Genomic DNA, 13,070 nt, shown 5'->3' on the forward strand with positions numbered 1-13,070 from the left:
CCATGCAACAACAGCAAAGAGGTTTTCAGGTGTCATTGAGGTCCCTAATCAGTTGACGCTGAGTTAATCAAAAGGGAGATTATCCTGGGTGGGCCTGACCTCATCAGGTGAGAGCTTCAAAAGTGGGCTGGGACTTTCCCTGTGCTCAGGGACTGGAAGCAGTGAGAAAGTCAGTCTCTTTCTCACTCTCTCTCTCCCCCTCCCTTCCTCCATTGCTGGTTTTGAACAAGGAAGGCTCTGTGAGTTCTACAGCCTCGAGGACATGCATCCTGTCAACAACCACGTGACCTTGGAAGAGCCCCTGAGCCCCAGATGAGACCCCAGCCCCAGCTGACACCTGGATGGCAGCCTTGTGAGACCCTGAGTAGAGAATGCAGCTAAGCCACACTCGGAATCCTGACCCACAAAATCTGTGAAATAATAAGTAGGTGTTAGTCACTAATCTGTGGGTAATTCATTACACAGCTAATACACAAGCCAAGAACTAACAATTCCTAAAGAGGTCAAGGTGGGGGTGATGTCAGTGGTAGCTAAATGAGGAACCAGCACTAGACATTCTACCACGTGGGCCTCCTTTAATAATAATAAACCAGAAAAGACTTCAAAACCTAACTGGCCCATTTCCTTTGCCTGTCATTCACTTTTTGAAAATTAAAGGCCTCCATGGGCACCCAGGGCTGACGTGATCACAGCATGATTAGATAAGCTTCCAAGTGTTAAGGAAAAGAGGACTCTGCCAGCATAGGAGGAACAAGTTGCTCTATGAGGAAAAAAAAACCCCATCTTTTCAAAGGAGACGTTTGAGTCTCAAACCTAAAAAAACAACAACTTAAGCCAAGAAGAAACTCCCACTATTTGGCATTTGCAGGAGCTGGAGGAGAGATGATGCAAAAGGGAATTAGTTCTGGGTGTGCAAATCTCTGACAGGTGTGCAGGGCACAACAATCCCTGCGTTAATTCCCACCATCCCAGACCCCAAACAGGTGCTAGTGCACGTGAGAATGAGAAGACATGCCTGGCTGCTGGGAGATGGGATTAAACGTTACAAGACAGTATTTAATTAAGTGCTAAATTGTTGGTTGCTGGGTTTAAGTGGTAACCTTTATGTAAAGCCAGTTTGATCATGGGACACTTCCCTTTCAGAAATTACTTGCATGGTTACCCAATGCCATTAAGATAAAAATATAAATTACTGAACAAGGTGCACATAGCCCCTTATGCTGTCCACCGTGCCCTCCTCTCCACCCTCATCTTTCACGATTCCCCAATCTGCATTCTGTACTGCTGACTCACCAAACTCTCTCTTTAAGCTGCTTCTCTGCACCCCCTTTCCTACCTGGACAGCTACTGTTTGTCTTTCAAGATATGCTTCAAAGTCACTGCCTCCAGGCAGCCTTCTCTGACTCTTCCTATGGTGTGTTAGATATCCCAGGAGAGCCTGAGCTCAGTCTCTTTATCTGATCAACGGGGATAAAAACAGAACTTTGGTTGTAAAAATTAACTAAGTTAACATACATCAAGTGCTTTAGAACCTGGCAACATGTCATCGGCACATAATAAGAACCCAGTGAATATTTCTGTTGTTTGCTGAGCACCTACTCAGTACCGAAAGTCGTGTGGGCAGATAGAGTGCAAAACAGGCACAGTCCCTGACCTTTTCCCCAGCACCTTAAGAGTGGGGCTTGGTACAGTCCCTCCTATAGGGCAAGCCCCTTTTCATACCAGTCTAGCAAGGACATGAGTCCTCTCCTGGAATCTGTCAGTGGGACAAAAGCCTTCCTGGAACTCTGAACCTAACACTCAGATCATTAAGACCAGAAATAAGCCCTGGCTTCTGACCTCACTTGGAATCCCTATTTAAAGGAAGCAAGAAAAAGGGAGATGTGACAAACACGCCTCCTGAGGAGAATATTTCAATGTCCTGGCAAAATCTTGTTTTGGAATTGGATGTCGTGTGCATGCTTCACATGACCACATCTTCATCTCAGCAGATGTCATCTCCTCTGGGGAAGTTTTCATAATCTCTGCTCATTAGGAATTAACCTCTCCTCATCTGACTTCTCTAGAATCTGACTCTTGTGCACTTTTCTTCCAAGACTTCATCACCAGCTGATGCCTGATATATTTATTTGTTTGTTTTATGTCTCCATCCTCTGAGGCATAAGCTCCACAAGGGCAAGGATTTGGGTTTGGCTCACTGCTCTGTAACTAGGGCCTAAGTCAGTACTTGGCATATAGTAGACACTCAATAAATATCTGTTGAATGAATGAGAGGTGGAGGAGTAACCAATGCTTTGATAGCACTTCCTATGCACCAAGACCCCTTCTGAGTGCCTTATGTATGGTGACACATTCAATCCATACACCAATGCTGTGAGTTAGGTACTGTCATTAGACCTATATTAGAAAGGAAGACGCTGACGTATGGAGCATATCAGTTACTTGTCCTGTCATGCAGCCAGTGAGCTACAGAGCAAGGATTCAAACTCAGGCAGTCAGGCTCCAAAGTTTATACTTTTAACCACAATACTAGAATGAACAAACAAATGAATGAATGAAAAATGTTAATGTCCTGTCAACGTAAAGTCTAGGGTTATACTGGGGGGTATGCTCATCTGCTGCCCAGGTATGTCCTAGAACATTGTAACCTCTACATGAAGTAAAATCCTATGCCTTGCACACAGTAGGTGCTCAGGAAGTATTTGTTGAATTGAATCACGCCTGAGTTAATGTCTCCGGATACTCTAAGTACCATTTCATGCAAATCCCCAGCTTTCCTTCCCAAGGAGAGTCACTACAGCTCTGCAACAAATTGCAACATTGCTGACCCTTACTGGGAGCTTTTGACAGTAAGCAAATCAAAGCCACCATGCCTCACGGTGGCACTGCCACCAGTTTCTGGGCCATGAGTGTTTGGTACATGTGGATAATGAGTTTGGAGGAGCAGTGATGCCAAAAGAAATCATTGCTTCTTGAGACCTCTGAATCCTCTTATTACGCTGCCCAGGAGAGTAGGCAAAGCTACAAACACATAAGACATCTGTGGCAAGAACCAGCAGCTTCCTGGCCAGACTTAACTGCAAGTGAGCAAATCCCACCATCCTCGCTGGCTCAGAAGCAGCTGCCAAATCATGGTGGGTCCCCAAGAGAAGCTACACCATGCAAAGGGGAGGAGTGGCTCAGAAGAGGAGGGAAGCAGAGAAAAAAATTCTGGCTGCGTATCTACCTGGGACAATCTGTTTTCTCAACAGCAACAGAGGACTGTGTACCAGGACCAGGCAGGCAAAGCATGGGCATATGCCACTCCTGGGTTAATCCACGGGCCGCGGGGAAGAGCAAGCAGCACTGCAAGGCTGCCGAGCTCTAAAAATACTCAGCACATTCCCAACATGGCATGAGTGGTAAGCTCTTGGCGGACAGGAATCCTGCCAAACAAATGCCTAGCTGGACGCTCCAGATTGAGTCCCAAGGCTGGGGCCTAGGGAAATGGGGAACCCAGCTAGGGAAGTGGTTTTCTCTTGAGCACTGTCAGAGAGTGATGAAGCTTTAAGAGACTAGTGTGTTTGGATTGCCAGGGATTGAGGGGTGGGGAGGGAGGAGAGAAGAAGCCTGATGCTGCTATAGCCCTGGAGGTCAGGATCATGCAGGGGTTAAAGCCACAGGCTCTGGAGCCAGATTGAGTCCACTTAAATCCTGGATCCACCACTTAATAATTATGTAGCACTAGGGGGAAATTTAATCTCTCTGAGCCTCCGTTTCCTCATCTGTGCAAAGGGAACATTAATAATAATCACCACCATCTACCTCACTGACTTCTATAAAAAATTTAGTAGATTACGTTATTGTTCAAATATTCACTGCCCCTCTCTGCAGGATCCCCCCTCATTGGGCAACTGGAGTCCCCATTGATGCCAGGCTCAGAGCCAGTGGAATGTGAGTGGAAGTGAGGTGTGCCACTTCCAAGAAGAACCTTAAGACCCATCTCATGGTCTACACCTTTCTCTTTTATCTCTGCCATGAGACTAGCAATGACCCAGATAGAGGCTGCTGCTTCAGCCTGAGTCCTGGCTCTAAGAGATAAAGCAGAGCCACAACTAACCTAACATGAACTATGAGCAAGAAATAAACCTTTGTTCTGCAAGCCATTGAGATTTGGGGGTTGTTTTGTTACTGCAACATAAAAAAGCTTAAACACCAACTGATACCAGGATTAGATGAGATCATCTGTATAATACACTTAACACATATCTAGCATTTCCTAAGCATTCAGTAAAGTTTATTTATTATTACTAATATCAATATCATCATCACTGGCTCTCACCCTGTTTGCAGACATCACGTACCTGGTTGAGAAGCTAATGAACGCTTTCACCCTCTCCCTTGAGAAATGCACACACAGACACAAACTATGCATCCACCTACAGGTGGTTCACACATCCAACGCTCACAGCCCCTGGCAGAGATGCCCAGGTTGAGAAACTCATCTTACTATCCTGAAGTAGGTTCCCTAAGCTTCAGCATGGAAACTGCCACTATAGACTCTGGGGTCACATCAAATGTCACTGTACTCTACCCACACCCACCCCCAACCCTCAACAGACACTGGGGGGAATGGTCTCCAATAGCTGCAACAAATAAGATTAAAGTAAACAGCAGGGGAAGCATTCAAGTAAAAATAAAGGCAGTTTAGTAGGGAACGCCATGCTCTCGATGAGATGGAAGAGGCCCTGTAGCACCAGCAAGTCACCTTTTCTTTGTAGCAGAACTTTGGGGCTCAGATTGGATTAGTGGTTCTGTAAGAATTTTAGGATTGCTTTTTCTATTTCTGTGAAAAATCCCATTGGAATTTTGAAGAGATGGAAACATCCTCAACCTGATATAAGGCTTCTACTGAAAACCCACAGCTAACATCACACTCAATGGTAAAAGACACTGCTTTCCCCCTAAGACCAAGAACAGAGCAAGGGTGTTCATTTTTACCATTTCTATTCAATACTGTGCTAGAGATTCTAGTCAGTGAGATTTAGTAAATAAACATAAATGACTTGATTAATTAGTTTATTAACTAAAGCCATCCAATCCAGGTGGGAAAGGAAGTAAAACTTTCTTTATTCATAGGTGACATAATCCTATATGTAGAAAATCCTAAAGAATCCATAAAACACTAATTGAACTAATGAACAAATACTATAAACTATATTTAGAAAAGTCCATTCACATTAGCATCAAAAGGAATAAAATACTTAGGAATAAATGTAACAAAAGAAGCAGAAGATTTGGGCCCTGATAACTACAAAACATTCTCCAAAAGAATTAGAGAAAATCTGAATAAAATGAGAGACATTCTACGTTCATGGATTGGAAGACCATTAGATTCAATACAATCTCCATCAACATTCCAGCAGCAGGGTTTCTTGTAAAATTTGACAACCTGATTCTAAAAGTTGTATGCAAATACAAAGGATATGAAATAGCCAAAATAATTTTGAAATACAATAACAATGTTGGAGGACTTACACTACCCAATTTCCAACTTTTTATAAAGCTACAGTAATCAAGAGAGTGAGATATTAAAGTAAGGACAGACATATAGATCGATGGCACATAACTAAAGGTTCAGAAATAAACCCTTATATTATGTCAATTAATTTCTGACAAAGATAACAAGACAGTTCAATAGGGAAAGGTTAATCTTTTCAACAAATGATGCTGGGAAAATTTTAAATCCATAGGTAAAGAAGTGAACATAAATTCTTATTTCAAATCATGCACAAATATTAACTCAAAAGTTAAGTGCTGAAACTATAAATCTTTAAAAAAAAATTAAAAGATTAGAGAAAATCTTCATGACCTTGGGTTAGGCAAAGAGTTCGTAGACACAGCACCATTTTTTTATAAGCATAAAAGGGGAAATGAGTAAATAAGATTTTATTAAAATTAAAAGCTTTTGCATTCCAAAATACACAAGAAGAAAATGAAAAGACAAGCCACAGATTGGAAGAAAATATTTTCAAATCATTTATATGATAAAGGACATATATATTAAGAAATACATAAAGAACTCTTACAATTCTCTGATTAGAAAACAAACAACTCAATTAAAATATGGTTAAAAGGCTTAATAGATATTTCACCAAAGATGACCTACAAATGGCTAAGTACATGACAAGGTGCAACATCATTAGTCACTAAAGAAATGAAAATTAAAACAATGAGATATCACTTATATACTTAGTAGAATGGCTTAATTAAAAGGACAAGTAGGGCTTCCCTGGTGGCACAGTAGTTAAGAATCCACCTGCCAATGCAGGGGACACGGGTTCGAGCCCTGGTCCGGGAAGATCCCACATGCCACGGAGCAACTAAGCCCGTGCACCACAACTACCGAGCCTGCACTCTAGAGCCTGCGAGCCACAACTACTGAGCCCACGTGCCACAACTACTGAAGCCCATGTGCCTAGAGCCCATGCTCCACAACAAGGGAAGCCACTGCAATGAGAAGCCTGCGCACTGCAACCAAGAGTAGCCCCTGCTCACCGCAACTAGAGAAAGCCCGTGTGCAGCAACGAAGACCCAACGCAGCCAAAAATAAATAAATTTGAAGAAAAAAAGCAAGTATTGGCAAGGATATAGAAAAACTGAAACTCTCATACATTGCTGTGATGGAAATGTGAAATGGTAACAGCCACTTTGGAAGACAGATTGGCAGCTCCTACGCTTAGGTATCTACCCAAGAGAAATTAAAACGTTATGTCCACACAAATTCTTGTACATGAATGTTCATAGGAGTATTACTTATGACAGACAAAAAGTGGAAGCAACTCAAATGCCCACCAGCTGGTGAATGGTAAACAAAATGATGTATATCCATACAATGGAATACTATTTAGCAATAGAAAGGTATGAAACGTTGATACATGCTCCAACATGGGTTAACCTCAAAAACATTATGCTACGTGAATGAAGCCAGACTCGAGAGACCATATACTGTATAACCCCATTTATGTGAAATGTCCAGAAAAGGCAAATCTACAGAGAAAGCAGATCAGTTGTTGCCTGGGGCTGGGAGTGGAAGAGATGACTGACTACAAACAGGCTTGAGGGAATTTTGTAGGAGTGATTAAAAAAAACGTTCTAAAACTGTCTTGTGGTGATGGTTGCAAATCTGCATATTTACTAAAAAATAATTGAATTTACAAGTAAATTTTATGATTTGTAAATTATGGATCAATAAAGCTGTCAAAATAAAGTAATTATGCCCCCACCAGCCCACCCAACAGTCTAGTCACATACAAACATTGGACCACCAACCTGGTCCTTTCAACAAGAGGTAGAAGAGTTTGGTCAGAGGCGTGGTGTTTCAAGTTGGAGAGGTTCTAACATCTTTCTCTCTGAATAATCCTGCCCAAGCAATATTTAGGAAGAGTTAAAAAAAAAAAAAAAGGTGACACAAACAGCACAATAGTGTCAGCACAATATCTACACGCATATATTTTTAATCTCTTCAATTCTAGAAAGGGAGTCTTTTTACAGTCCAGGGAAAATCGGTCTTTATGCTGAATAATAAATTTGCATCTCAGCAGAAAGGAACTGTCCTGTGAGACCTTCCTACATTAGCAGTTAGGCTACCCGGGGACAGCAGTGCCTCCTTCGCCTCCAGGGAAATGAGGCAGCAGTAGATGGAGACTGTCATGTCTTCACTTCTCTAGAACGTCAGAACAGAAGGAACTCTCCTTTGTCTGATAAAATAATAGCTTCCCAGCACCAAAGGGAGAAGTAGAAATGGGCAATTTTTTCTCTCAATAATTTGGCCTTCAATAATAACTGTTAGGAACTGCTTACCATGTGCCAGGCACCATTCTAAGCACTTGTGTCTTAACTAATTTAATGCTCATAACAATACTATAAGGTCAGTTCTTTTTAATTCCCCTTTTAGAAATGAGGAAACGAGCACAGAGAGGTTAAGTGACTTGCCCAAGATCCCACAGCAAGTTAGTATAATGGAGTTAGGATTCAAATAAAGCAGATAACTTTTCCTTTTTTTTTTTTTTTTCCAGATAACTTTAGAGTCCCTTCTCTTAAGCCCTCCTTCCTCTTGTACTCAAAGGCACCAAACAGCAAGGTTTGGGGAAAAGAGAAGTAAATTTTAATGCCATCTCCCACCCTTCTGAAACCCTGAGAGGAAGAAAAGCAAGGAGCTAAGTTACAGTTTCTTTCCACCGCAGGCAGTATCTGTGTCATAATGGCAGATGGTGGTGGGATACAGTTGTTCTAGCAGCCTGCAGGTCCCAAAGGAAACTGTATCCTTTTTTCTTGCCTGGTCCTGAAAAGAACAGCCTCTGTCAGAAGATCTCAAGTATCAGAGGCATGCTGCAGGTGTGTCTCCTGTTTCTCATCAGGCCTCCCCATCTACTGGACCACTGAGTTCAGTCCTGGCTTGTGGGAGGGGCCGGGCACACAGCTAAAATTAAATGTCATTTCTCCTTTTGCCATACAGCACTGACACCTGAGCTCAAGTGACTATAATATAATTAAGAGGCATCAATGGGCTTTATATTTAAGATCTACAGTCTCTGGCTATTTTAGGGGATACCCTAACAACCAAAAAAATGGGGGGAGTCTTTTGTGGGAGATTGCAGCCCTGTCCCAATTCTTCACTCCTTACTGTATCCCTTATCATGTGATTCTGGGGTCCCTTCCATGGAAGGAGCAAACAGGGCATATTTCCCCTCCTCTTTCCTTTGGTTTGGTCACGTGACTTGGTTTGATAAATAAAGTGAGGCAGGAGTGACAGTGGACCAGTTCAGAGTCTAGGCCTCAAGAGACCTCGTATGTTCCTGCTTGTTCTCTTAAGCCACGATTATTATCACAAGAGGAACCTCCCCTGATAGCTGCTGCCTTCTCAGCCGAAGTCACAGAACAAACACACCAGAGCAGACCTGAGCCCAAAGCTCAAGGAGGAGCTGAGCCAGCCATCCCCATACCTGAAATGTCAAGGAGCTTGCCCAGCCAAGACCTGCCGACTCCCACCAACCCACAGGTGTGTGAGTGATAACAGACAATTATTGTTTTTAGCCTCTGAATTTTAGGGTGGTTTGTTACACAGCAATAGTTAACTGATACACTTTGTTACAATGTGGCTTTTGCCCAGGAGGCCCAAGACTCCAGGGAGGAGGGGATGGTCCTGGGGCCCTCTGACCACAGAGCTCATGTATTTTGGCTTCTCTCCTACTATAAATGAGAAATGTGGCCTAAAGAGGAGGACGGATGTGTTGCCCAGTGAGTGAGTGCCAAAGGTGTGGTGGAAACCTAAATCTCCTGTCTTCCTAGCCCAGATTCCCAAGATCTGAGGCCCAGATGTCAGTCAAATAATCTGAAACGTCAAGATCTTACTGAATAGTGTATTAGTTTGCTTGAGCTGCCATAACAAAGTGCCACAGGCTGGGAGGCTTAAACAACAGAAATTTATTTTCTCACAGTCCTGGGGGCTCCAAGTCCAAGATCAAGGAGTCAGCCGGGTTGGTTTATTCTGAGGCCTCTCTCCTTGCCTTGAAGATGGCTGCCTGCTTGCTTGTGTCTTCACATGCTCTTCTCTCCATACACCTCTGTGTCCTAATCCTCTCTTCTGAGGACACCAGTCAGATTAGATAAGGGCCAACCCTGAGGACTTCATTTGAACTTAATTACCTCTTTAAAGACCCTATCTCCAAATACAGTCACATTCTGAAGTCCTGGGGATTAGGATTTCAACACACAAATTTGGACGGGGCACAATTCAGCCCATAACAAGAAGTTACCCTCTACTCAGCACTGTGACAAGTGTGACGCAGGGGGCACATTATAATCAGGGACTCAGTCATGCTCTTGATTGGCATTTCCCCCACAGCCCTTGCCACATTAACCTGTGATGGGGTGAATGAGTCAGACCCCTGAAACAATGAGACACTTACACGTGAAACAGTTAGGGGATAGCAGGGTTTAGGTCTTAAAAAGCACAGAACTTGGAGTCAGGAGGTAAGGGCTGTAGGCTCAGTTCCGTCACTCACCTGGTATATGACTTTCTATAAACCTGACCTACATCAAAATATACGGTTTAAAAAAGTATACGGCAGGTCCCATCTCAGACTAATAAAATCAGATTCACTAGGTGTGGAGCTCAGGCACCCATGTATTTGTTTTTATTTTTGTTGTTTAAGCCCCTCAGGTTATTCTAACATGCTTCTTGGGTTGAGAACTCCTATGGGTCTTAGAAGAAAATTATATTCTGACATTCTCTGAACTGGTGAGCACCAGGGTGAATCGTCTAGTGCAGTACAGCTCACAACACATCCCCAACCAGCAGCAGCATCACCCGGGAAGTTGTTAGAAATGGAAACCCTTGGGCCTCATCCAGACAAAATGAATCAGACACTCTGGTGGAAGGCCAGCAACTGTGTTTTAACAAGCCTTCAAGTGGACTGTTATGCCCACTAAAGTTTGAGACCCACAGTCCACACTGCTTCTCAATTATTTGAAAGTGACTAATAGTGTTCCTCTTTTCATTATTAGTTTATTTTTAAGTGTGGTAAAAAAAAAAGTAACAAAATTTATTATCTTAACCATTTTTAAATGTACAATTCAGTAGTGTTAAGTATATTTACATTATTGTTGCAATGGATCTCCATTTTCACCTTGCAAAATGGAAACTCTATACCCATTAAACAACTTCCCATCTCCCCCTCCCTGCAGCCCCTGGCAACCACCACTCTACTTTCTGTTTCTATGAACTTGATGACCTCATACATGTGTGATCATACAGTATTTGCCTTTTTGTGATTGGATTATTTCACTTAGCATAATGTCCTCAAGGTTTATCCATGTTGTAGCATGTGACAGGATTTCCTTCCTTTTTTAAGGCTGAATAATATTCCATTGTGTGTATATACCACATTTTGTTTATCCATTCATCCATGGATGGACACCTGGGTTGTTTCCACCTCTTGGCTACTGTGAGTAATGCTGCCAGGATCCTGAGTAAGCAACTTCAGTTTTAATATGTACACAAATCACCTATGAATAGTGTTAAAATACACAGTATGGGTAGGGATCTCCCAGATTCTGCATTTCTAACAGGCTCCAAAGTGATGCTGATGCTGATGCTGCTGGTCTGAAGACCACACTTTGAATAGCAAAGGTCTAGACCCAATGAGAAGAGAGAAAGGAACTCAGAAAATTTTTACATCAGTGTAGACATCAAGCCCCAGATCACCTTCCCTAAATGTCCCCAAAGGACAAAGTCCAGGAACAACAGTGAAATTGTGGATTTTACCTCCACTCTTCCAAGCCACGCCCAATATCCTCTACCCTTGCCAGACACCCCATCTCTTTTACTTCTCCTGCAGGTTAGCACCGCATGCACAGCCCTGCTGCCACCACCGCTAACTCACTGAACTAACCTCTCTCTCCTACATCACTCTCATGCCAGGCCCCCGCAGCCTGGAAAGAAATAACCAATCTACAAAATTAACTAATTCAAGGGCATCTGCTAGAAAGGGCTAAAACTCTTTCCCAAGTGTGAGGCTGTAATAGTGGTGCTAACTGTGATGATTTTTAGGTGGTTGGTACAAAGATACAAAATTAAATAACATCAAATCACATAGTGAGAAAGCGGCTCCCTTTCAAGTCTGTTTCAACCCTTCTGAAAACGTCAAGGAAAATGTCCCAAACACCATACAACACTTGCTAATCTCCCTTTTTAAGAGATCAGGCCTGGGGCTCAGAGCCTTAGGCAGGCAGCAGTCTCCAGCTGGAAATAAAAAGCACTGTTTGGTCTTCGTTGTATTTATTTTTGCACTTACTTTCTATTTGTGGGAAGTGATACTGGTTTTCCATTTATGGTTCTCATGCCAAGTTGCTTTTTTAAAACAAATGTACTTAAATTTAAAAGGGAGTGATTTAAAACACACATTAAACAAATAATCGTAGAGGAGATGTTTAAAGTTGGAAATCTTAGAGGAGGAGGACTCAGGCCTCTTCCCTGTGAAATTTTCACATCACACATATCATCTTGGCGTCTTGGAGACTGCATCCTCCATGATCAAATCTATGAGGTTTCAGGGAAGGAACAGAGCCTCCAGCCAAACTGGAACACTAGGTCCAATAGAGGGGCCAGTAGAACCAGCTTTCGCCCTTGCTTCTGGTCCATGAAATCTTTCTGAAACTCAGGGGCTAGAAAGGGACCCTGACCAAGTCTGCCACTGTGGGAAGATCCTGGATTCTGTGGAGCCAGACATGGGCAGCAGTGGAGACAGGAGATGGCTGATAAACGTGGTTAGATCCTTAAGCTGCACTTCCCTTCTTAAACTCCCCCATCTACAGGAATTTGGATCAAAGCAAAGAGATTTCTAAAATTCCTTGTGCATCTGACCAAAGATTTCCTCCTTGACCTTAAAGACTTATAAAGGGCACCGTTAAGGGTAACTGCAAAACCATTATGAAAGTCAACTACCTATTTTGAGATGATATTCAGTATAAAAGATACTTACTCTAAAGCTTTTGGTGTTTTCATTCCAACAGGAACTTTTTTTTTTTTTTTTTTTTGGCTGCTGTACGTGGGCCTCTCACTGCTGTGGCCTCTCCCGTTGTGGAGCACAGGCTCCGGACACGCAGGCTCAGCGGCCATGGCTCACGGGCCCAGCCGCTCCGCGGCATGTGGGATCTTCCCGGACCGGGGCACGAACCCATGTCCCCTGCATTGGCAGGCGGACTCTCAACCACTGCGCCACCAGGGAAGCCCCAACAGGAACTTCTTTTAATGTTGCAAGCAACATTACAATTTTAAAGGAGAGGAACATTCTCGGTAATTAAATGCAAGGCACCAGAGCTCCAAATTCAGGGCCCTGTCTCTTGAGCACCTAGATTCAGCACTAGGGGAAACAAATAACTCAGAAAAGGAAATAGGGTGTTGTTCTACCTCCCTCCCACCCTCCTCCTCAGCTAACCAAGGCTCCCCTGGCTCAAAAAAATGTGGAAGTGCTCTTTCACAAGGCTGATACTATCTGGAGCTGCTTTCTTCCAAGAGTAGGATGGGT

The sequence above is a fragment of the Hyperoodon ampullatus genome (assembly GCF_949752795.1).
Source record: "Hyperoodon ampullatus genome assembly, chromosome: 14".
In the NCBI taxonomy this organism is placed as follows: Eukaryota; Metazoa; Chordata; class Mammalia; order Artiodactyla; family Ziphiidae; genus Hyperoodon; species Hyperoodon ampullatus.